At 33.2% G+C, this 24,087-nt stretch overlaps 1 protein-coding gene across 5 annotated transcripts in view; it reads left to right on the top strand.

Moving 5' to 3' along the window:
* The window catches only part of ADGRL2 (adhesion G protein-coupled receptor L2), a 180,618-nt gene that overhangs the window by 102,429 nt on the left and 54,102 nt on the right, over positions 1–24,087 (top strand). The window lies entirely within an intron of this gene.

Below are 24,087 nucleotides of genomic sequence, written 5' to 3' on the forward strand. Positions count from 1 at the left end.
AGTGAGAATACATTCTTTTTTTTGTATTGAAATTGTGCAACAAAAGTAAAGTTATGCCCTTGATTTAGGAAACTAGCCTGGCTCCTTCAAAGCTTTCAGCCAAAATTTTTAGTATACTTACAGAGAGCAACTGACTAGAACCTCATAGTATAATTACATTAGGTTTCTCATTAAATAAAATTGAGTATTTTTTGATTGTTATACTACCCATTTAAGCTCCTTTAAGTTTATTTGTGAACTGGGTGGCATATATAAAAAAAAGAAAGTGCAGCAGGCAGTTGTTTATACAGGCTTGACTCTCACATGAGTAATCAAAGGAGAATGTATAGATGAAGCAGATATAAACATAAAGTCAATAATTGCAGGCAAAAAGCTGATATTACCCACAGAGATTATGTACTTTGAGCATGTAAAAGTCCTAGAGAATACCTGCATTTAAGGGGCAGAAGTAAAGTTGAACATTAAGGAAACTGGAACTGGCATAGGAGGATAATATTTTATAAGCCAGTAGTAAAGTAAAAACAGATACATTATTTTTCTTGATGATTGTGGCAGTCTGCTGTGTCTAATGTCCGTAATCCTGCTCACAGCACCAATTGTCTAGCTCTCTTAATCCTGTTCATGACGCCAATTGTAAAGCTACTTGACCACGCTAGTTGTTGGGCTCTTATACCTGCTGGTAATCCTGCCGACTGGGCTGATTGTCAAGCTAAGGCTGGGTCTGGAGCCTACAGACCCCTCAAGCCCGTTCACAGACTGGGTCACAAACCCTTCACATGCCAGATTGGGTCACTAGACCCCCTTCACACAGGTTTATGAGCTAGGTAACCGGCCAAAAGGTCCCTGGAGCCATAAGTTGGAAAGCATGGCTGCACCAGGCCCACTGATGTCCACCCGCCTGCTTCACTAAAACTCTCTCTCTCTTACTCTGAAGAACACAAGAATAGCAACAAAACTAAAAAGATACATTGGCGTACATGCGCACTAACTCCACACACACACACAATTTGCTTACAAAGGATGCTGAACTGGACCCAAGGCGAGGGCCCTGACCAAACCAAACTGTTTTCCCAACAATGATGTTGAAGATTTTTATTCTATTTTGATAGTTCAAATAGAAGAACACACAGGATTTTTAAGTTAGGAGAGTCAAGAAAATAATCAGCCTTGCATAGACCGAGAATTAGGTAGTATCCTGGTCACATAGAGCCAGACAGTGAATAAATACATGATCTGGATTTATATAGTGAGAGTGCAGTTCCAGGGTTTTTATCCTAAGGGAAAGGAAAAAAAATCTAGCTTCTCGAATTTAGGTACAGTTTAATTAACTTAAGCTGAGTAAGTGACAACACTGTTTTCAGGCACTTAGATGTTCTTTCCAAAGGTTAGGATGATGTAAGTAAGCTCTAACATGTAGGCACCAGATGAATCTGTTCCTTTCCTATACCCCATTCAGTAACTTTTCTATCCTTGAATTTTCGTTTTCTAAACCTGTAAATGTCCTAACCTATTATTTCCAAGTATAATAATTACATTTCAGGTAACATCTTTAACCCAAGAGCAACTTAAGTGGTTACAATGCCTTTGGTTCCTAAGGATTTAAAGGAATGTGTTATCGTATATGTATGCACATTACTTTGTCTGTTCTGTGGCTCTTTACATTGCAGTACATTCAGAATGAGACTGGAAAATTGAGTGCATATTTCCAGAATTCAGTTAGAAGTAAGATTGCATGGAAAGGGCCATACTTGCCTTAGTCTGTAATAAGCACAATGTTCTTTCCCTCTGCCATGCCACCTCCTGTCCTCACTACCAGGCAAGGCACATAACTAGGGATCCTCTGTAGGGGAGGGGGCATAGGCCATGGCTTCTAATTTAACAGAATTATTGAATACCGGATTGTTAGAGCTGCAGAGGAACTTGTGGCTCATCTTATTCTAACTCCCTTTCATTACTTTTGGGGAATCAGCTGCCATGTAGTCAGTATGTATGTCGACACTGCTACATGTAAATTCTCCGCACTTGTTTTAAAAATATTCTTGGGAAGAAGTGGCAATACGATATTTCTCTTTTTACTTTGCGAGCCTTTAGAAAAGAAAATTGAATTATTTGTCAAGGGGCTGAAGCCTCAAATTGTCTACACGTAGAACATCACTAATTAATATCTTAGTGGCATGAAAATTTATTCTTAAATAACTTCGAATTTCAATTCTGTTATCTAGATTTTTTACATAGTTCTGTTATTTTCAAATATACTAATAGATAATTAATTGAGCATAAAATATTTAAACAAATACACACACACACACAACCCCTTACGTTGGGAAGTGTTGAATATTGGAAGCCTCTCAGAATTGAACCAAGAAAATCTATTAAAATGCAGCCACAGTTCTGCCATTGTTCTCTGCCAGACTTCATGATTGTAGATTTCAGTTTATGTATATACTCTCCTTGACATACAACCCTCTTAACTTTTATATTGATCATTCAGTCTTCATAAAGAAGCTTTGTATCTAAGTCAGAGCTATATGAAAGAGTTTTTTATTTAATTAATATTTGTTTCCTGATCTCTATTATAGGTGACAATAAACTTTAAACTTACTTTTCCAAGATCTTCATGGCCCACTCTCATTAATGCCATTTTTCAGAGTGAAAAAATTAGCTCAATCTTTTCACCTAATTTGATGTTCCGTAATATTTCAGGGGTTGGTATATTTTATTCTTTCACTATTATAAATGCTTACTGGTCGGGGTTACTCTTTTCTTGTTTAGTATATTTATTCAGTACACTTATTCTCATAGGATTTAAGCCTGCCACTTCTGAGAAACTACATTCTTACCCTTATGCTGCTTATACCAAATGCTTTTATTTATCTGTGGTGTCAGGTTTATCAACGATTTGTCCGTTACGATACAATACATATGGGAGAAAGTAAATAACTCAGATGATACTAACCTGTCATCTCTATGCAATGTACTTAGGTTATTTTCTGTTAGTTGATAGATTTCCATTAATTCTCTCACTCTGGCTGAGTTGTTCAAGACAACTAACTGGAATTTCATGCACATCTCTCTTTAGCCAGGGATTTGAGAGGTTACTAAGTATAGATTCTTGAACCTTAGTACAGTAATAAATAACCATTAAAGCCCTAATTGGTGTATCTAATTGGACACACATTTTGCATGTCACTTACTGATGGGCATTTAAACCAAGGCACTCACTACAGGAAGGAGAGACTATTGGCAGTAATAAACATGAACCATATTAAACATTCACATTTAGTGTGCAAGAAAGACTAATAAATTATAAAATGGCTTATAAGACAAATCATCTAAATAAATATCCCTTATGACCCTGCTTATCAGATGTAGAAAAAAAGAATGTAATTTCAAAGATTCTGCCCCACAGGATCCTTTGTTTCTCCATTTTAAATGAAAATTAGTAAAACAGTTCTCTTACTGGATAATGAAGACTGAGAGTACAAGTTGTGAATTGCTCATTTTCACTGCTACTTCCCATTAATATGTGGGGTTTTACTTTTTATTTTATGTCCATTGGTTGAGGAAGCCATGGTAATTTTCCCTAAAGACATTACAGACAGTACTGGTCTTAAGTATTCCCTAAGTTTTATTCACTGAAATCCAGAGACTTGAATAATACCTTAAAAATCTGAATTTTCTTTTACTTTTAGATAGATACAGGTCGAATGAAGGGAAGGGAAGTTAGTTCTTAAAAGCAGAGCCATATTTCATTTCAACTTTGGTAATTTTGCTTCTGATTTTATTTTTAGAGCTTGTCTTTATTTTTGAAACCAAAGTGGAGAGGTGAAGAAATAGGATCAAAATAAATAAATAAAAGTGAACGTGAACATTTCACTTAACCTATAAATTTCAACAAGATCATAATGATCTTTTCATAGTGCTTTTTATAGTCTTAGGGATTATTTATTCTGGCTTTCTCATTTGAAAGATTAGTGTTTTAGATGTGATGACAATGTTATTTCTATAGTACCTATATTGTCATATACCTTGTAGGTTTTTAGTCACCTAGAACATTCTCTGCTGTACACTAAAATGTTGATTTCTATTTGCAAAATGTAAATGTAAACAAGTTGGCTAATTGACATTAACCATGTTTGTCTTATTCATATCACTGTCATGTACTAAACAAGCAAATGTTAATAAATTTATTCATTTATTTATTGTCTAAGGAAAATTATTGAGGGTAATTAAGTTTCTGATGGCATTTTACTAATATATGTTTATCTAAATGAAAGCATACCAGATCTGCTTATATTAGACCATTTTCAAATACCCAATTGAGTACTTTGTTTTGTATCTAGGTGTGATTTATTTTTAGTATGTATCTGCTTTCTGATGTCATATTAATAGTATAGAATTTGGCTTATAAGCATTCTTTTTAAAAAATTACACTTTGAACAGATAAGAATAGATGTTTAATGACAGTCATAGAGAATAGAAATGAAATTTTAGAGTTTCAAAGGAAGACATCGTCACTGTTTTTGCTTGGGATTGGGCTATTTCTTCTGCTTTTCTAAACTCTTCTAAAATTCATAGACAGATGCTACCAAAATATAATATAATGCATATTTTCTACCAATTTTTAAAAAAGAACAAGTTATGAATTGTAACTTCACTTAAGAATTTGGAATTATTTTCAGTATGCTGTAAAATTTCATATTGGCATTTTTATTACCAGGAAAATAATACATGTATTCATTGAAGCTTTGTAATAATTTCACTGTCTGAAATATGGTGTTTATTATTATTTAATACATCTTATTATTTAATGAATAATAACCAAATATAATCTTGGGTAAAATTGAGAATTTTCCATTCTAATTATCCTTGTACATTTTAATGAGATATCTAAGTAAATAAAATGTCTATGTATTATCTGGTAGAGAAAACATCCTTCCTTAGTCACTGGCTTACCTCAAATCCTTATTTTGTTTTCTTACTAGCAATTTAGGAGCAGAATGGCAATGGTGAGTCAGTATCACTTATAATATACTACTGACTAATTGTATTAAATGAAGAGAGAAAAAAGATATGATATTAAATTATCTTAGAACAGCTTAAACTGTCATTTACTATTATGGCTCTATTAATTTTCCATATATGATATACTGAAATCACGAACCTAGGCCATAATAGCAACAGCATCAACAACCAAATACACGAGTATTGATGCTCTTCTTTGTACATTGTCTAAGGAAAGCTTTAGTGGGTAATTAGAATGTTGTGGGTTTCTGATGATATTTTACTAATACATATTTATCTGTATTGTAAATTTTAAAGACCCATTCTTTTCACTTTGCTATGTATATTTTCTTTAAATGTATTATAGGAATTTAATGTTTGTTATTCCACAGTTAGTTTAGTTAGTTTAGAGCTAATGTATATCTTTCAGATGTTTCTAGGAAAAATCTGATTATGAGAAAATACAAAGTAAGCAATTCTGTAGTTTTTTATATTTGTAAATTAAAAATCAATCAATTATATTGTGTAACTAATAACATGTTGCAGTTCTCCCAAAATTTTTTTCACATGTCATAAGCTATGAAGAAAGATGTGGTTTTAGAACTCACCTGAACATACTACCCACAGCCTTAAGAGTGTGTTTGAGATGAGAGCTGCTCAATTTAAGTTGGCTTAAGATAAGAGTGGTCTTTCTTTTTGTTTTTTCAGACCACAGATCTATCCTTGTTATTGAACTTATCTCTAATTTGTGAAAACGTCAGTGTCTCTAAAGGGGTGGGTTCATGGTAAATCCATAAAGCTAATGAATCTTGAAATATCAGAGCCCTTCACTTGCACAGGTTTCTTTTAAGGGAATGTGAATGTATTCATAGGGTCATATGTTTTTTGTAAAATTTGCACAAGTGTGATATTTAAACACAATCTTTCAGGTTTTTATTTCATTCTTTGACTTTTTTTTTTTTTTTTTTAACACTTTCACTCATTTATGATGGCTTAGGAGTAGCCAAGAGCATGTTAGGATCCTGTTAAGTGAAAGTTCAGTTGGTAATAAATTCAGTCTGGCTTTAGTGGGGTATTTTTATGTGGTTTGCAAACACTCATGTACACTTTAGTTATTGCTACCTATTCTGGTGAAGAAATGGCCACTCGTATTACTCATTATACCTCCTTACTGCTCGTGACATAAATGTGCAAAACCAGATGTCATATTGCAATTTAAGTGTGTCCTTTGGCACCTGAGATATTTGGGTAGTGGAAGAGAAATAATTTGTATTGTGTGGAGCCATAAACTAGTCTATGGAAAATTCTTTCAGTCATTAAAAGTTTCAAACAGTAAGGGGGCATTTGGTTCTCACAGATACCTAATCAAAACAGAAGTTTTCTCCTATATATTCTTGGTACAGTACATCGAGTACACAGAGCACATATTAAGTGTAGTACTTAAAATTATAAATGTACCATGCTTTCCCCCTCTTTGAGTAAAATATAAAATAGAATTTATCAGAATGCCAGTGTTTGTGAGCACAGGCTGGAACAGTGCATCAAGCATGAACATGTGGGGCAGTGTAGGTGCATGTTTTATGCATCCCAACCATCAATAATGAGAAAAACATTTTGATCAGCCATTCCAGAGGAAAGGCAACATTATAGAAAGTGACAGTATGAAATTGTTATATGAAGAGACAATCATAGAATATGCAGGTAAAAAATTAAAGAAAGTATTAGAAAGGAATGCCAGGCAATTAATTAATTAACATGTTATTTTAATTTTCTGGGTTTTGTTAGTTGTAGTACTTGTCAGCTTTTAAAAGGTTATTTGTTGTGATTTTTTTAAAAAAATAACTGTTCACTCTGGTACCTGATTTTCTAATTGTAATTTTTCTGTTATGTTTCTTAAAGAAGGACCCCTAAATTTTACAAGCTTTAGACCCCACAATTTGAATCCACACACGAGAAATCGGCATAGTGTCCACTGGACATTCATACATTGATGTGTGCATTTCAGGACATTTCATTATGTCCTTTTGATATCTCTTATATTTCAAAGATTTAGGATTTGGGAGAAGAGAAACTGGAAGATTAAAACTTAACAAATTAATTTATTAAGGGGTATTAATTAAGTTGATATGATAATAAAACATTCATTTATTCATTTAATAAAATATTTGAGCTAGAATAACCCATTTTCACAGTTTATGTTAAATAAATGCTTGGTTTAAAACCTTCCTATTATAATATGGAGTAAACTAAATGAGGAGTATGCAAATTTTAAAGAAGTTACATTAATGGACTTTGCTTTTATACTCTCCTCCCACTCCCTCTACACTCCTTTTTATTTTTTTTTTTTGGCTTTTTCGTGACCGGCACTCAGCCAGTGAGTGCACCGGCCATCCCTATATAGGATCCGAACCCGCGGCCAGAGCGTCGCTGCGCTCCCACCGCGGCACTCTCCCGAGTGCGCCACGGGTTCGGCCCTACACTCCTTTTTAAAAAATTTCCTTCACCCTTACCCTCAACTCCTATCACAGCCTTCATGTGGAGAAAACTATTATTTAAGTTACTCTTCTTTAGTAATGATTTCAGTGGATTTCTCTGAGATCTATAATCAAAAAAATCTTTTTCTTTTTTCTTATTACTCTTGGAGCTTGCCAAAATAATATAGGCGTAGAAAACACGAGAATGTATGCTGATTTTTTAAGGACATTTTATAATTTGGTTATTTTTTCCTATGCATTAAATAATCTTACGACCTAATCCTAAAATATGCTCATTGTTAATTCATGGAATTCTGTATATATAATTTAAAAGAATGTTTGTAAGTAACTTTTGAAATATAATTATGGATTATGATGTGAATGAGATTATACCTTTTATAAATGTATACAAGGAGATATGTTAAATAGATAATGGTCATAACAAATATATTGTCTGGTGTATTGATTTAGGACATATATATGTGCATTGCCATTTATTTCAAGCCTTGATGAGTAGACCTTTATTAAACTGTGATGATTACTGAATATGAAATGTAACCAAGATTATTTTTTATTCAAATATAATTTAAATATTCATCAAAGAGAAGTTATGTTTGAGACTGACAGAGACTATTAACATCAAAAAATATAATTAACTGCATTGGGTATCATGAAGCAGAGTTAGCCAAATAGCCGAGAGGTCTAATTGCTCTAGAGTTTGAGAAGTGATGGTTTTATTTTATGCTATAGCTGTAGAATTAATAGTAATACAGTTTCCTATGTGGGCCAATTAAAAGCTGCCTGTTAAGGTTCATTGCTCTATAGGAAACCCATTGAATATCGCTTAGTAAACAGGATTGACATGTCAGCATGTACAAGAAGATAAAATAGAATAAAAACCATGAAAATGAGTAGTAGTAGTAAAAGAACTGTCTTTGAAAACAATTCATAGAACTCTTTCCTATTACAATGTTGTATTGAATGTTGTAGTGTGCATCCCAGATTCCCCGTTCAGGATCAGGCACTCTCCCCGCAGCTGCGGGGAGCTGCCTGCTGAGGGGCTTACAGCTGAGTCCCTTGCAGGAGCTGCTGTGGGCCAAAGGGATCTGACACCAGAGGCAGCCCTTCTTCTTCCACAGAGGCAACCCTCATTTAATACAAGAGGTCAAAGGCTCAGCCTCCTCATCCTTTGGCTTCCTCTCAGGACATCTCTGAAGGGCTCTCCCAAATCCAGAGCTCCTTCCCAGAGGGATTTTCAGGGTCTTTGTTGGAACTACACAGGAGTTCAACTTCTCACTCTACTCAACCCTGCTTCTGACATGCCTTCACTGATAGTCTAAGAACACCCCCCTAGTAAGCCTCTCAGAGGTCTCTGCCTCAAATTCCACAATCTTTGTCACCCAGTCAAAGAAAGGTACCAATAATAAATATAAAAAGAGGTCCTGTCAGTGTTCTCAGTTACATACGTTATAGGAATCTGACAATTATGTGTAGAAACTAAAAGAGTTTTAAAGCAAAAAACAAAAACAAAAAAATTGCCCAATTCAGGTCTAAAATTGGCTTCTTGCTTTCTAAAAGTTTATCTTTGTCATGTTGTTCTTTTTCTTTAATAAAAGTAATATTCTGACCTCTGTGGCTCTATTAAGCTTTTTAGCTGAATACAGAAAGAAAGCACTCCTGATTGAACCCAAAAGATTTTGATTTGCCTAGGCTGTAGAGATTTAAAAGTGGGCAGACATTCTAATGGCATTTTGACATTAATGAGGTTGCTGGAATGGAAAAGTTTAAAGGTCATAGATAAGAGCAGTAGCAAGATATTCTAGTGTGTCTTTTTCTTAATAATGACATCAAATATGCTTAATAAATTGACTGGGATTCCTAACATAAAATATATGATGTTATTTGTGAGTGTCCCACTTTAAGTATTATAATACTTTTTGCAAATAAAAATAATTCTAAAACTGTAAGTATAAAATGTCACCTTGAATACAGTTTATTAAAATTAAGATGATATATTTGTAAAACATGTAAAAATCTTAAAATTGCTTAATAGATTTTAATGTGTACCATATGATAATGTGTATAATGTATCTTTAATCTGAAGTGAGAAAGATGTTTTCTAGTCATTCATTATTTAATATGCTTACTCTGTTTATATCCGTGGCGTAAGAGTGCCTGCCTGTTAGCTTTCAGAAGAACACAGTGTTTGCTGCTTCACAGAACACAGCCCTGGACTCTCAAGCCTGCACATGGTGTTAGTGATATTTAAAGTACTCGAGTCTAACATTTTATGGTTCCTGATGAACTGAGCCTTTCAGACAAGTTACTGATTTGGAGCTAATTTGGGGTAGGAGTATAATATGGGATGGAAGTCTTTGCCTTCATCGTAATTTTTAAAAACTTACACAAATTGCTCATATAAACTGTGTAAATCAGGAAAGTTTTAATTTGGTTTATATTAGATGCTTATGGAACTACGCTTGACTTCTGAAAATTAAATCTTTGTCTTTCATTCATTGATATATGCTGCAAATAATTACTAACTTCTATGATATATAAGCTAATGTGCCAAATGATCTGAAGGTGTTTATGGACAACTGGTAAGAGTATGTATTTGTTAAGAGTAAAAAATGATGTTTATAGTTAATAAATTTTAGAATAAGGTACAGTGTTATTCATTGCATGTTGTTCAGAGATTCTTTAGCAATTACTAACCACTCTAAGATATAATCTGATGATGATGAGATTTGTACAGAAATAACTATGATACCAAATTTCCTTTATAGAACAACGAACTTCTAAAAACTGGTGGAGAAGGGAAAGTGGTGAGCAAGATGGGAAAATGTATGACGAGAAAATATACCTAATAGGTCTGTTAAGGAAGTTACTCAGCTTCTGTCCTACTCTTTCGCACTTTCTGTACCACACAGCATCTTCATGAACTTTTTTCTTACTTTAGGGTATTGTGAATTCTCTTCTTGCACTTAGGCTAAGGAGGAAAGGAATTTTCATAGACTGTGTTCTGTTCTTCATATGCTCAAACTTATGGAAGAGTTTTACAAAATATCATTATATTTTAAAAATTATTTTTAACTCTGTAATGTCAGCATGGAAGATACGACTAGGATTTGAGACCTTTCTTATTAACTGGGAAACAAATTTACTCTTTATAGTAGAGAACAGTAATCCGTAATTTCATATACATTTGTTAATTTTCCTCTGCGTAGATATTATTTGAATGTGGTATATTTAGGGTATTACTGTTCTTCCAAAATGTACTTATTTCTTCCAAAATGTAGATATAGTGGCATATAATGTCTTCTACAACTTTTTCTGGTAGAGGTGGAATTTCCCTTATCTGAAATGCTTGGAACCAGAAGTGATTTGGATTTCAGATTTTTTCAGATTTTGGAATATTCACAGAATACTTACAGTTGAGCATCCCTAATCCCCAAATCTAAAATGCTCTAATGAGAATTTCCTTTGAGCATCATGTTGGTGCTCAAAAAGTTTTGGATTTTGGAGCATTTTGGATTTTCAGATTAGCGATGCTCAACCTATACCAGAATCACAGAGGGATATAAAATTGTCATATTTTCCCTTCATTCCCTCCCTTCCTTTCTTCCTATCCATCCATCTACCTATCTATCTATCTTTAGATAATTTCTTGCCTTTGTGACTGAGAGGTGCAGCAAAAGGATACTTCCCTTAATCTGTGCTTTTTAAAAAAACAGCTCCTTGGGTAATAGGCTGTAGACTGAATGCTTATGAGTTGCTGTTCAGTTATCAAGAATGCCATCAGCAATGCCTTGTTGCTTTCTTATCAGCTACTTCCTGCTGTCAGCTTGGCACTTATTTCACTAGAAAAGGATTTGCATCAAATGTAATGCCTTATTATATACAGCTAACATGGGGTTTTTAATTGTGCAAACACATGAGACTCCTGCAGTGATAGTCAATTTGATAAAAGGATTAGATTATGAATATTTTGTCATGATTAAAGATTAGTTCTGATTTATCAGAAGTAAGCCAGGGAAATTTGCCATGTATTTATTAGTCAGGTGAGAGTGTATGAAACACAGAGTAGCCATCTCTTTATAAATCTTCAGTGAATTTCATTATTTATATTAAGATTATGGACACTAAGTATTGTTTTTGGCCTTACACACCTGCTGTACTGCTCAGAATATCCCAAGAGTCTATTTCCAGTTTATGGCCTTTATTGTTTTTAATCTCTTATAGTTAAGTAAACATTTGTAGCACTAGGGCTCTTTTACCTGCCCTTAATCCTGCCGACTGGGCCAACTGCCGAGCTATGCCACTACACCAGTTGTGGCGCTCTATGGCTAATGTCAGAATCCTGTTCGTGATGCCAATTGTCGAGCTAGGGCTGGGTCTGGTGCTCACAGACCCCTCAAGCCCATTAATAGACTGGGTCACCAGACCCCTCATACTCAGGTCTATGAGCTAGGCAACCAGCCAAAAGGTCCTTGGAGCTGTAGGTTGGAAAGCATGGCTGCTTGTGCTGCAGCTGCCTGAGGCAGTCCCCAGCAAAGGTGGCAGCACCGCACATGTGCACTAATTCTACCCACCCACACACAATTTGTTTACTGAACCACTTCCAACCTGCCTGGAGGCGAGGGAGCCTGACCAAACTATTCTATTTTACCAACAACATTTATACAGAACGTCTGCAGTTTTTATTGAATGACAACTAGTATTTATTGCAAGACATTTTGAGTTGTTTTCTTGATTTAAAACAAACAAAATACCTGCAATGAAATATAGAAGAATGAGAATTCTGACTTAGAAGGTATTGAGTGAGTACATCTTTCTATAAATAGGACTAGGCATTGGGAGAGGTTTAATAGAAGCCTGACATCTAACAGAGAGGTAAAACTAAGGTCCTAGAAGCAACTAAAGATATGACACCTGATATTATGATAAATTGTCCAGCACTCTTTTGGGGTGTTTGAGAAGTAACATACACAAGTACATAAGAAGTTTACAGTTTAATTTTAGGCGGCAGAATGTGATCAGTTGTCAAATTAATTATAGACAGTTACTGCTATAAAGAAAGGAGAGGAGAATAACTTCAGGTTTGGGTAATCAGGGAAGAATTTAATACTGTCTGGCCAGGATAGTTTGTATTGGCTTTCTCTCTACCATCTGCTTGGCCCGTGTTTAGTACACACACACGTGTGTCTACACTTCCCTAAAGTACATAGCAAGGAGTTTTGCTGCTGTTCGGCTTGCATAGAGGGGGCACCCCTGTGAGTTGGAAAACACCAGAAGCCTGGTATCCTAAGCTCTGATAATCTTCTACCTCAGTGACTCAAGCTCCTTCTAATGGAGCTTCTTATTAAGGAAGAATAGTTCAAGAAATGTACATAGTAATTTCTGTGAGAACTAAGTTTAGAGGTATTAAATGAGTTGTACCTCACCAGTTTGCTAGCTGTTTTAGAAATAATGAGACTCTCAAAATCTACACGGAAAAGGTTGCACCCCTTGTGATGTTTATGTAGAAACAAGTACTGAAGCTTTGCATGTGGAGTAGATGTTTTAGTAGAGAGGTGCTTAGGTGGGAGGGAGATCTCTGATAAAGTGTTTCCTCTAGGGTGTGGTTTGGGTAATTCAGTCAGATTCTCTGGGCCTCAGTTTTTTATCTGTGTTAATGAAGGATTATCAGTGATTTTTTAAACTGGATTTCCCAGAGAGACCCTCATGTAGAGGGCTGAGTGAGGTGTAGGGGAAGGAAGGGAAAAGGGAATATCTGAGGGGCTTAGGAGCAGAATTTCAGCTACTGTAATTCCACGCCTGTCTCTACCTCCATTTCTAATCCACTGCAATTAAGCAGGTTTTTGTTTGTTTTTAAATAAAACTTCTCTTGGCAAAGATTTTTACTTTTGCCCGAATGTGGTACTAATTTGGTACCACCATATTTGATGATATGTAATTTATACTCACACTTCTATGAGCACATGCTTGCTAATTAGAATTTTTAATTGGGAGGGGGGTATCCTCTGTTAGAACAGAGTATTTGCTTGAAAATTCCTGGGGAGTTGGAATATAATTTGACTATGAGGGTAGAATCTCAATAAGAACATGATAAGGTGAATGCTTTCTAGGTTGGAAAGAAGGACATTTGTGGGTACGCAGTTAAAATTAGATTACTAGAAGAAGATTCATGGCTTTTAGAATAATTACATAGCACTGTGTTTTCAGAAGAAAAGTTTTTTCTTTGTTGAACCTTTGGAGAAGTATATAAACTACATGTATTTCCCTTGCCCTCCAATAGTAATTTATTAATTCAATTTGTATTATTGAGATACTGCTCATTCTTACTTTTCATCCCTTTTTACACAAGATATTTATATGCATTTGCTTATAAACTATGTGAAATATTTTACTACTAAAAAATTTTAGAAGTTGCATGAGGAAAGTAAATTATTTTAAAATAAAAGTAATAAGGAAAGTGTATTTATCTGAAAAGTACTTCTGATTAGTATAGTACTTGAAAGGTGGGAAAGACCCAGAATTTATCTTGGATAATGACTAGCAGTGTTTTCTTGAGTCTTGATAAAAACCAAGCACTCAGAATGTAGAATCATTTAATAAAAAATGGGAAATCACCCTTTTTCTGGGGTGATTAAATACTTTAATGAAGCGTTGTACTTTTAAGTTTTGAATAGATGCAAAAAATTTTTTAAGAGCCTCATTTCCAAAAGTCTTATTATTTTATTTCTGTACTTTAAATTTGATTCGTATAGGAAATTCTGTCAACATTTGTTGCCTTGCTGTAATCAAAGTGAGGTCTTTAAAAATAGGAATTACATTAGCTATCAATTAGACTAAAAATTTGTTTTATATTCAGAGATTTGTAATACTGACTAAATGACAGCCCATCAGATATCTTGGGAGTCAGGAAAAAATCTTTATGGCATAATTTTCCTGTTTATTAAAATCATCCAAACCAAGGGAGTAATCTTTAAGGTGAATTTAAAATAGCAACAACACAAATCTAGTTTACTCAGTTTTGCCCTCTAAAACTCCTTTTAGCTGCAAGTTCTTTTGCATTATTTCAAACTCTAATCCTCTGACGGGTAATTAACGAACTAGAAAAGCCATTTGTGGAAAAGAAGAGCCATAAGGGTGAAAATATTTCTTCACTGAATGATCTTTAAGAAGTAAATAATTACAAACGGAAAAGATTTGGGATGACCAATCTAAATTTGAGGATAATTAGAAGGAATAGAATATGAAAATCAAAATGCTTGGCATGTACAGCAATTCTCATATCATAACAAGACTAATTAAATATTTAGAAACCAAAATCCCCTCACAATTTGAAGAAAAATAACCCACGACAAAAGGGTCTGTAACTTTGCAGATAATTAGCAAGGGTTATAGGAAGGAAAAACATCACAGATTGGCTCCAAGGCTCTGCAAGGTCATGTCTTATTACGCTGTCTCTTTTATATAGTCTAGTAACAAGTTTCTTGCTAATTTAATCTAACTGGGGCATCCCATAGCGATTTCCCATTTCCCTTGTTAAAAATGTGATAGTTTCTGCAAGTGCAAAGTATAGTAGGTTAACATTTTTATAAATAATTGCTCTTAATTGGTACAGGTCGTAATTTTTTTTTTCCAATTATTAAAAGTGGAGGTCTTGAAAATTTAGACGCAGAAGCAATATTTTTAAAGTATCTCAAAATTTTATAATTTTTACCCCCACTTATCTCTTTCATTGAACAGTTAGACCTGATGACCCTGTGAATGAAACTTAGTCTCAGTGGCATGCTTCGTAAATAAATATTTCTTACTTTGCTAATAAAAGCAAGCACATTTATGTCGAACGCGCATTTCTGCAAACAAGCAATTTTGTGCTGGATTAATAAGGCTCATAGTGAGTCAGGCCTAATTTGCATTAAACTGACCCCAAGGTCCAGTAAAAACTGCACGGAATTTCAAAGGTTCCTGAAACATAAAAAGTTGTTTTTAGCACATCAGCATTGCCATTTCAAATACCTTATTTTACTAATTAATGTGGAATTTTTGAGGAAATTTTTGGAATTTCTGAGATGAAAACTATAAAAATTAAAGTATGCATACTTTGTTGTTATAATTCTCAGCACAATATTTTATTTGGAAACAAAATGATTAAGATAGTATCACTTTTATGGCATTCTTGTTTTCAGTATCTAAAAAATAAAATGACAACCTTCTACAACTGACCTTACTAGAATTTAACTTGCCATAGGTTACTTGATATTTACTTTTTTTTCTTTCTGTTTCACTTGTACACTGTGCTCTTTTTCCATCAGATAGATTTATGTTTATATATTGATAGTACAGGAAGACATTTTATATTTCTGCTTATGGCTATTATTTAAATAATAAGTTAAATCTTTCTGTAATTTTTTTACAAATAAAATTGAAATATTTAATCACAATTGCAAATTTTTAAAAATCAGGATTATATTGAAAACTTTTGGAAACACAAATATATAGGAAATTGAATGGAATCAAAATTATATTATTTTTCCCAAATTATGTATCTGTCTAAGTACCAGTATTCAAGCATATTATGCTAGAGATTCTGGTAGTAACTTTATTTCAGCAATGATTTGAAAATACTGTAAACAACACAATATTCTATAATGCATAGAGTATAATATCCTAATGTGCCCAGAGAACTAAATTCTATGTGATAGTTAGAAATCTTCTAGACTATACAAATTATTAGATTATGAGAACATAGTTATGTGACAAATGGGAACATTATTATAGAACACCTCTTTTTTTTGCCACATCAGTTACACACCATTTAGCTTTCTAATGTTATGTTTACCTAGCAATTAGTTAAGCTCACAAATCATCATTAATAAATATTTAAAGAAAGCAGTGTTCACTTTCCTTAGCTTTACAGAAAAGAAGATTAGAGGACGAAAGAGCATTTCTTATAAAAAGGAAATAAAAGAAAGGTGTGATTTAACATTCAACTCACTATCCTTCTTGCATATGTGAGGACAATTGTAACCTTGTATCTTGGAAGACAACTTCTCTGTATCCCCTCTCGGTTCACTTGATTACTTTGCTTGAGCAAATCTATTTGTATTGGAGCTTACCTATTCATGTTCTAAGGTCATCTGCTGTAAGCATAAAAATTTGTTATAAATTTGGACTGAAAAATGATGTGTTCGAGTAGCTAGAGTACTAGGTCATTTGAAATTCTTGGTGTATGGATAAGTGATTGAAAGCTGATCTCCTTCCCTTTAAATAGATAATCTATCTCTTAAGGGTTTATTATTGTCTTTCAAGATAAAAAACTATGTCCAAATGGACAGAATTCCTTGAAAATCAGGTACAGCTGAGTGAAACAGAATTGTATGCCTGGTGTTCACTTTCTATTAACTGTGTTTATTTAGGAGCAGAAATAGGTTAACCATACGTTACTATTTCATTCATTCAAAAACACTGAATTATTATGTGCCAGGGATATAATCACTTCCAGTAAGAATTTATAATTTGTCAGTTTCTCTTTCTTTCTTTTTTTTTTTTCTCTTTAGTCATTTTCTCCCTTTGTGGTAAGTTTTAAAAATTTTTTTAACTTGTGTATTTGAACAACACAAAATTTACTTATTGACATTTAAGTCATTTTTATATAGTAATTGAGGCTCAGGAAAGAATATCATTCTCATTACATTAATTAGAGATTGGATTCATATTGCAATAATTCAACTGTGGAAGTCCTAGTCATTTAGAATATATAATTCACCTATGGATGTGGTTTAAACTCTTCCAGGACAGTCTGTGAATGTTGTTTATGCTTGGCACTTTGAAAAGGGGTATCATTACATAATACCCTGGTACCTTGAAAGTATTTATTTCATCTCCAAAAAGTGAGCACTTTTAACTAAGACAGAAAGCAACCCCAAGGGGAAAAATAAAATTATTATTGCTAGTATTTTATAATTGCAGTTTAAAAAATAACATATCACTAAGAGACAGAAATTGTTGAAGCAATTTTCATTGAACATACCAGTAATTGTATAGGATGATTTCAAGTTTAATCAAATTTGAATTTTTAGTTTCTGCCATGATAGACTGAGCTTTTCTGTTGATGCTGTAGTATTTGTTCAAGTCAGTAGATTTTGCATTTTTAATCTTCCTTAGAACTGTGGTGAATAATGGCCCCCGGCAGGAGATAATGAAATTTTCTTAATTTATATTTTCAAGTAGAAGCTTCAATTGAAAATGGCATCCTATGGCCTGGAGACATAGCTCTAGTGCAAGTTTCAGGGGAGCTGCAGTAATAATGCAGCACCATCGGTGACGGGGAACGATGGGACAGTGAAGAAATAATATAAGGAAGAAAAGAAAATGCACCAAAGCTTTATTGTAGCATATCTAATGATCTGCTGAAGATTCCCAGTGGTTTTTGGAGCATGACTGGAGAAACTAATGTTATCTTGCCAAAACAGAACCCTCTGCTTAATCAGCAGAACAAGACTATTGATTAAAACACCTCTCACAATAGATTACACATGGAGTCTCATCTCCATACTTTGCACTTGGTAAAGTGTAATAGTGAGTTTAAGATAATCAAGAGTAAAAGCAATTTGTTGGGCATCATACAATTCAAGATTAGAGTTGGAATGGAAACAAATGTGCATGAATAGTTCGGCCTGTTTTTAAAGCTGTACGCAGGAAAGAATATGCACAGTACTGGGACTACTCTGGAAGAGTAAAAAATGTTCTGCTCCTTTAAGGTTTGCAAATCTGTGTCCATCTTACATAAGGGACATTGTTATACTGATATTTTGTTGGTGGTGGTAATTCACATTTGTTGAGGTTTGTTACAGGCATTGTACAAAGACTTCATCTGCATTATCCCCTTTAACCTTAACAACAATCTTCTAGAGGAGGTATTACATTTTACAGATGAGAAAACTAAAGTTGAAAGGTTTAATACATTTTTAATGGACTTGCAGTTAAGCAAGCAGCTGGAACTTAAATTCCAATTCTTTCTGATTCTAAAGCCTCTGCTTTTAAACGCTACCCAATTAGCAAACGATTTTGCTTTCTTTTAAATAGTTTGACAATATGCTATATTGCTTTTTAGTAACAGTTTATTCTCAGATTATAGTAAGTAACATGTACATTGTGAATTCTTTCACTTACAGTTTTAAAAGATTGCATTAATATTTCATTAGTTATGAAGCACTATGTCCCCAAAATAAAAAGATCATGCTTCTTCAGAATTGTGATTCAATGTTGTGAATCTGTGCGTGATACTTTCTAAGTAATTTACATATACTTGTATGTAAATTAGTGATAATATACTTTGATAAAATGCCTTTTTAATCGCACGTTTTTCTTAAGAAAATTTATCTTATTTTCAAAAAATAGTATGGATGCCCTAAAAGTTAATATTGAGACCTGAGAACATTGATTACATCTGAAAATAAAATATGCTGTTTGTAATGTTTTTAACTTTTTTCTATCTAATTGTGATGGCTAAAGATGCATTATATCTAATGAACGAAAGTAATTACTTTTAAAAAAGTAATACTTCATAAAGTATTTTTTGAAATTTGTTATGTATTGTACACAGTCCTGGGCAATATCACCAACTTTAAATATTCACTCTAATTTTTGCTAATCAGTAAATATATTGGAATTCTCTTGTGCATAGGAAGTGAATTAATAAACTACTAATCTCCAAAAAAAATTTTTTTTCTTCAGCTTTTAGAGGTGAACATTTGGCTTCATTCCTGAATAGAATTTTTTTCACCCTAGGGAATGAGTTTTTAAGTAATGGTTAAAATTCAGTGTTTTGCCCCATTCAAACCAGCTTTGACAAATAAAGCAAGATTTAGGGTTTTCTTTGTTGTAGTTTATGGGTTTTATGAATAAGATTTGAGTTTTATGAATATTAATGTCAAATAATACTTTTATTCTGGTATTTGAACTTAATACTTTTACAAAGCATTTACTATTGAATTTATTTTAGTTATATATGGAATTCTCAGGCTGAGTGTTGTAGTCCATGTATACTTTAGAATAATAAGAAATGTAGAGAAAGAAATCTTTAATATGATAGTCAGAAAGTTGCAACCAAAAATTATATGTAGAAATAATATATAGGTGATATTTTTGATAGTGTTTTTAACCTAGTGATGTGAAATAATAATTAGATCTTTGTCTTTGAATGCCAAATTTGAAAATTTTTTGAAATGTGGTGAGAAGAATATTAAAAATGATTAAATCTTTAGAATTTGGGACTTATGCTTATGTACTTTTAAATTTACATACTAAGTAGTATAAAATCATGAATTATACCCTAGAAATTGCTTAGACATTATTTGCAAGGACTGCTTATGTCCCTGAGTTCTCTCTAAAAACAGTTATATTTATTACCTTCGTAGAGCTGAGCCTCTATTGAAATTTATTTGAATAAATAAGTCAAAGGTTGAATGAAGAAAAATTTGCAGTGATTACAGTGGATCATATTTTTCTGTTATTTTTAATGATGTCCTCCGATGGAACATAGTACACACGTATTTTTACAGTTTGTCAAAAAATTTATTTCCAGATTTATTTAGTGTTAGAAATTTTCATTAGCTAGCAAAGTTTTAGGAAAAGTTAACAGTTTCCTTCTTATCTGTTAAAAAGTTGGATTGTATGTGATGTATTCATGTACTTAGATATTGTACTTATTTAGACTCCCTTAACAGAAATTGATAGGCAGGTTGCTCAAATCAGAGCAAATAACACCCTTAATTTCTACACTTAACATTAGCAAAAAGACATGTTAACATTATAAACTCTTTTAGGTACTATGTGTATAAATCATACTTACTGCTTATTTTCTATTTCACGTGTATTAAGTTTTATAGAGCAAACGCATGTGTTGCCATACATATTTATTCTTCACTGAAGTATATAAACCTATCTTGTTTTTTAACCCAGTGGTTCTCAAATATGTTAGCATGCATCAAAATCACCTGCAGAGCCAGTTAAAACTGAGATGGGTGAGTTTCCACCCCTAGGGTTTCTGAATCTGTTGTTTTTAGGTGGGGCCTGATAATTTGCATTCCTAACAAGTTCCCAGTTGATGCTGCTGCTGCTGGTCTGAAGATAACTCACCTGTGCATCTTTATAAATATAAAATAAGATCAGTTATTTGAAAATTGAAGTATTTAAAATATACCTAGTGTCCATTTCTTTATGACGAGAAGTAATTGTAGTTCCTTCAAATCCTAATCAAAGGTTTACCTTTTTACAAAACCCTATTTTTTTCTCTTCTCCCTTGTTCCTGTTCATACTCAATTTTATGCTTAACATTTAAGAAAATTGTGTATGTGATTAATATAATAAATCCACAAGTTATCACCCCAAATACTGATATTTTAATTACTAGTATAATGATACCTTTACTGATAAAGAAATCTTTTTTATGTGGTCTTGGGAAAATAGAACAATTTAATCAGGCCCTCTTGCCTCGGCCCTGTTGGGGGTGGTTCAGTAAACAAATTGTGGGTGGGTGGGTGGAGTTAGTGTGCCTGTGCAGCTCCAGCATTTGGCTGGCAACTGCCTCAGTCGGCCACTGCACTGAGCAGTCATGCTCTCCAACCTATGGCTTCCATGGTCCTGTTTACCGGTTACCTAGCATATAGACCTGCCTGTGAGGGATCTGGTGACCCAGTCTGTGAATGGGCTTGAGGGGTCTGTGAGTTCCAGACCCAGCCCTAGCTCGACAATTGGCCCAGTCGGCAGGATTACTGGCAGGTAAAAGAGCCCAACAACTGGCGTAGTTGTGTAGCTTTACAATTGGCGTCACGAACAGGATTAAAAGAGCTTTACAATTGGCTATGTCGGCAGGATTCCGACATTAGCCTAGCTTTACATGTGGGGAAGAGGAAGAAAGTTATGCCAGGTGCTGTACCCAGTCACTGAGAATACAAACTACTCAACACCTTTCCTTTCTTGGCTTAGCTGTGCCTTTTCATTTTCATTAGAATAAAAACTTGAAGCTGAGCCCTTGGTGGAAATTCCCTTTGCTCTGTGGCTAAGTAATTGCTTTCCCTTTCTGAATCTTTTTAAATGATAGCAATTTACACTTTTACAGTCTTACCAACAGCATATTGGTTAAGGAATTTTCAGGTTTTTCTTAGTATTAACAGCTCTCACTGGGTGTTTACTACCCCCTTGATTCCCCACTCTGTTTGGAAACTTAAGGTAGTTGCTTCATTCATAAAAGAATATACATAGTCTCTATTTTTATTTACATTACTTGGTCCTCTAAAAGCTTACATTCATTTTCATGAATCAAGATAATGGTATGCAAAGTTCTGATTTTCTTATACATTTTACAGTTGGATCCCTCTTCTTGCTGATTCTTTACTGTCCTAGAATTCCAGTTTTTTTCAGGATTAATTTCTTGCACTTCTGTAAATATATATATACAGTATATAATATAATATATACTATATATATAATATATATATTTACATATATATAGTAAATTTTCAAATGTACAGTGACCATTTTGATATCTTGGGAGGCCATAAATTCTAGAAATTATATAATTTATAGGAATTTCATTAAGCCTCCTTGCCTTCAATTTTACTTGATATTATAGTTGTAGTATTAGTACTTTTTGCTGTATTACAGTGAATGTTTTGTACAATGTGATTATTTAAAGAAATAAGAATTATGTGGTTGATATAAACTATAGTAATTGCTTTCGACATTAATTTGAACTTGTAATTGTGGTCAAAAGTTGTTCAGAGAAAGAGTAAATATATACAATTATTTTTTATTTTATGGTTTTGGATAATCTTTCAAGCAAAATATGATGGAAGCGGGAGTATTTATCTCATGTATACTTGCAAAACATACTGCAACATGGAGAAAAGATAAACAGTTTCTAATCCCATATTAAAGTCATATTCATTCATCTAATTACTTCGAGAGGAGAAAAAATGTGTAATCTCCAATGTATTCTTTATTTTGGAAGATGACATTAATTCCCAAATCCTTTGAGCTACTTTCTATTTCACCTTGGTCCAAAGCTCCTTATGTTCTTGGTCCATTTCAGTCTTGAGTACAATCTCCTTTCTCTTCTACCTGTCCCTAGTTTGGTGATGTGAGAGGAGACTTTAGTGAGAGAGGAAGGTTGACGAAAAGTTACCCACAAGCGGAATTGTTATTTTATGGGATTTCTATAATGAATATATCTTAATACCATTCAAAGCATAGCAGAGTTTGGCTGAGTGGTAGTAAAATGTATGCTGAGGGAGTATATGAAAGGAGTATCTAACACAGGAGTTTATATTTTTTCACTTCTGAGAGGTGTGGGAGTGTGATAAAGGTTCAGAAATCCCTGGAGGTATGCATAAGTACAAGGAAGGAAATAAAAAGACTTTAGTAGTTGATGAGTACCAGTTTAGTGATTGAGGATTCCTGGGAGATCAAAAAAACATTTAAAAAAGCGGTGAACTTTCTTGTTGGTGCAAAATTTAAAACATCAGAATTATGTTTCTACATTGGCTGAAGTATTAGGTATTGACCTATTGAGAAATCTTAATCTACCTCCTGTTTTAAATTTTAAGATATAAAATTAGTTCTGTGATTCATGTTAAAATAATTTATTTACACTAAATGGCAACCCACTGTCAAATTTCTTCAAGTGAGTAAACTAATTTAAGAGAAATACAGAATAATGTGAGGAAAATATGATGTTTCAGAAGACCATGACACTGTACGACTTATGTTATCCATGTTCTTGGAAACAGTAGTATATGGTATGTTTTTTTAAAAAAATAAATGCCATACTGTATTATAGAGTAATCATGATATACAAGTTATTAGTTTAATATTTGTACAAGTAATATTAGTTGTAATTTAAGATTCATTTGAAGTTCATTATAGTATATTTTGAATTATGAAATTTACCTATTTAATCTTATAGACGTTTTCAGGTTTTGCTGCTTTTCTAAGAAGAATCAACTAGATTTTGAGTTGAAATGGCACCAAGATGTTGACTGAACATACCTACTCCTCTTTAACATGATTCTGCTTCCACTGTCCTTTAGTTAGTTGTGCTGGATATTGGGATGCTGTTTCGAAATTCTTTCTAATGCTGTTTTATAGTTCAGTTATTTTATGTAGTATAGAATATCTGGTATTCAAATTGTTAAATAAATTTTATTATAATGCTATTTTTCTGCTTGTTGTGCCTTCTTAATGTATATGCTATCAGAAAACATAATAAAAACCCAGCAAACATTACATTCCATTGGGATGTAATCAAATCAAATTGCAAAAAAAAAAAAAAAATGTTGCTTTTACAAAGCTTATAAAAAGACCATTTGGACAAATTCATAGAACTTAATATCATCTTGCCTAAAATTCTAACTTACTTCTAAAACCCTTGATGAATTTACAACATAAAAATAAGAAAATACTTCCATATAATAATAATACATTCTAGGCATCATGTTAGACACATTCTTTTTAATGTTATATTTCAGAGAGTACTGATAAGAACTGAGGTGCTATAGTCATATCAAACTGATAGTATAAGTGTATTGATCTATGA

The sequence above is a fragment of the Cynocephalus volans genome, chromosome 8 (genome assembly GCF_027409185.1).
Source record: "Cynocephalus volans isolate mCynVol1 chromosome 8, mCynVol1.pri, whole genome shotgun sequence".
Lineage (NCBI taxonomy): Eukaryota > Metazoa > Chordata > Mammalia > Dermoptera > Cynocephalidae > Cynocephalus > Cynocephalus volans.